Here is a 3,623-nt window from a genome sequence, read left to right on the forward strand (position 1 = left end):
TTACACAATGAGTCACAATGACTAATGAATAAGGAAAAATGGTTCACAATGTCACAAGGACTAATTAACAAGGACAAATGATTTACACAAGGAGTCAAAGAGACTAATGAACAAGGACAAATGATTTAAACAACGAGTCACAATGACTAATGAACAAGAAATAATGATTTAAACAACGAGTCACAATGACTAATAAACTAGAACAAATTATTTACACAACGAGTCACAAGGACTAATGAAAAAGGACAAATGATTCACACAACGAGGCACTAGGACTAATTAACAAGGACAAATGATTCACACAACGAGTCACAATGACTAATGAACTAGAACATATGAATTACACAACGAGTCACAAGCACTAATGAACAAGGACAAATGATTCACACAATGAGTCACAAGGACTAATTAACAAGGACAAATGATTCACACAACGAGTCACAATGACGAATGAACTAAAACAAATGATTTAAACAGCTAGTCACAATGACTAATGAACTAGAACAAATGATTTACACAAGGAGTCACAATTACTAATGAACAAGAACAAATGGTCCACACAACGAGTCGCAAGGACTAATTAACATGGACAAATTATTCACACAACGAGTCACAAGGACTAATGAACATGGACAAATTATTCACACTACGAGTCACAAGGAATAATTAATAAGGACAAATGATTCACACAACGAGTCACAATGACTAATGAACTAGAACAATTGATTTACAAAACGAGTCACAAGGACTAATGAACATATACAAATGATTCACACTAAGAGTCACAAGGAATAATTAACAAGGACAAATGATTCACACAGCGAGTCACAATGACTAATGAACTAGAACAAATGATTTAAACAACAAGTCACAATGAGTAATGAACTAGAACAAATAATTTACACAAGGAGTCACAATGACTAATAAACAAGGACAAATGGTTCACACAACGAGTCACAAGGACTAATTAACAAGGACTATTGATTCACACAACGAGTCACAAGGACTAATGAACAAGGACAAATGATTCACACAACGAGTCACAAGGACTAATTAACAAGGACAAATGATTCACACAACGAGTCACAAGGACTAATGAACTAGAATAAATGATGTACACAACGAGTCACAATGACTAATAAACAAAGACAAATGGTTCACACAAGGAGTCACAAGGACTATTTAACAAGGTAAAATGATTTACATAACTAGTCATAATGACTAATGAACTAGAACAAATGATTTAAACAACGGGCCACAATGACTAATGAACTAGAACAGATGATTTACACAACGAGTCACAAGGACTAATGAACAAGGACAAATGATTTACACAACGAGTCAAACAGACTAATGAACAAGGACAAATGGTTCTCACAACAAGTCAGAAGAAATAATTAACAAGGACAAATGATCCACACAACGAGTCACAATGACTAATGAAGTACAACAAATGATTTACACAACGACTCAAAGCGACTAATAAACAAGGACAAATGATTTAAACAACGAGTCACAATGACTAATGAACTAAAACAAATGAAATACACAAGGAGTCACAATGACTAAAATGAACAAGGACAAATGGTTTACACAACGAGTCACAAGGACTAATTAACAAGGACAAATGATTTACACAACGAGTCAAAGGGACTAATGAACAAGGACAAATGATTTAAACAACGAGTCACAATGACTAATTAACTAGAACAAATGATTTAAACAACGAGTTACAATGACTAATGAACTAGAACAGATGATTTACACAACGGGTCACAAGGACAAATGAACAAGGAAAAATGATTCACATAACGAGTCACAAGGACTAATTAAAAAGGACAAATGATTCACACAACGAGTCAGAATGACTAATGAACTAGAACAAATGATTTAAACAACCGGTCACAATGACTAATGAGCTAGAACAAATGATTTACACAACGAGTCGAATGACCGATGAACAAGGACAAATGGTTCACAACGAGTCACAAGGACTAATTAATAAGGACAAATGATTTACAAAAGGAGTCAAAGGGACTAATGAACAAGGACAAATGATTCACACAACGAGTCACAATGACTAATGAACTAGAACAAATGATTTACGCAATGAGTCACAATGACTAATGAATAAGGAAAAATGGTTCACAACGAGTCACAAGGACTAATTAACAAGGACAAATGATTTACACAAGGAGTCAAAGAGACTAATGAAGAAGGACAAATGATTTAAACAACGAGTCACAATGACTAATGAACTAGAAATAATGATTTAAACAACGAGTCACAATGACTAATAAACTAGAACAAATTATTTACACAACGAATCACAAGGACTAATGAAAAAGGACAAATGATTCACACAACGAGTCACCAGGACTAATTAACAAGGACAAATGATTCACACAACGAGTCACAATGACTAATGAACTAGAACAAATGAATTACACAACGAGTCACAAACACTAATGAACAAGGACAAATGATTCACACAACGAGTCACAAGGACTAATTAACATGGACAAATGATTCACACAACGAGTCACAATGACTAATGAACTAAAACAAATGATTTAAAAAGCTAGTCACAATGACTAATGAACTAGAACAAATGATTTACACAAGGAGTCACAATTACTAATGAACAAGAACAAATGGTCCACACAACGAGTCGCAAGGACTAATTAACATGGACAAATTATTCACACAACGAGTCACAAGGAATATGAACATGGACAAATTATTCACACTACGAGTCACAAGAAATAATTATCAAGGACAAATGATTCACACAACGAGTCACAATGACTAATGAACTAGAAAAATTGATTTACACAACGAGTCACAAGGACTAATGAAAAAGGACAAATGATTCACACAACGAGTCACCATGACTAATTAACAAGGACAAATGATTCACACAACGAGTCACAATGACTAATGAACTAGAACAAATGAATTAGACAACGAGTCACAAGCACTAATGAACAAGGACAAATGATTCACACAACGAGTCACAAGGACTAATTAACAAGGACAAATGATTCACACAACGAGTCACAATGACTAATAAACTAAAACAAATGATTTAAACAGCTAGTCACAATGACTAATGAACTAGAACAAATGATTTACACAAGGAGTCACAATTACTAATGAACAAGAACAAATGGTCCACACAACGAGTCGCAAGGACTAATTAACATAGACATGTTAATCACACAACGAGTCACAAGAACTAATGAACATGGACAAATTATTCACACTACGAGTCACAAGGAATAATTAACAAGGACAAATGATTCACACAACGAGTCACAATGACTAATGAAATAGAACAATTGATTTACACAACGAGTCACAAGGACTAATGAACATGGACAAATGATTCACACTAAGAGTCACAAGGAATAATTAACAAGGACAAATGATTCACACAGCGAGTCACAATGACTAATGAACTGGAACAAATGATTTAAACAACGAGTCACAATGAGTAATGAACTAGAACAAATAATTTACACAAGGAGTCACAATGACTAATAAACAAGGACAAATGGTTCACACAACGAGTCACAAGGACTAATTAACAAGGACTATTGATTCACACAACGAGTCACAAG

This window comes from Silene latifolia, unplaced genomic scaffold (genome assembly GCF_048544455.1).
Source record: "Silene latifolia isolate original U9 population unplaced genomic scaffold, ASM4854445v1 scaffold_128, whole genome shotgun sequence".
Taxonomy (NCBI): domain Eukaryota; kingdom Viridiplantae; phylum Streptophyta; class Magnoliopsida; order Caryophyllales; family Caryophyllaceae; genus Silene; species Silene latifolia.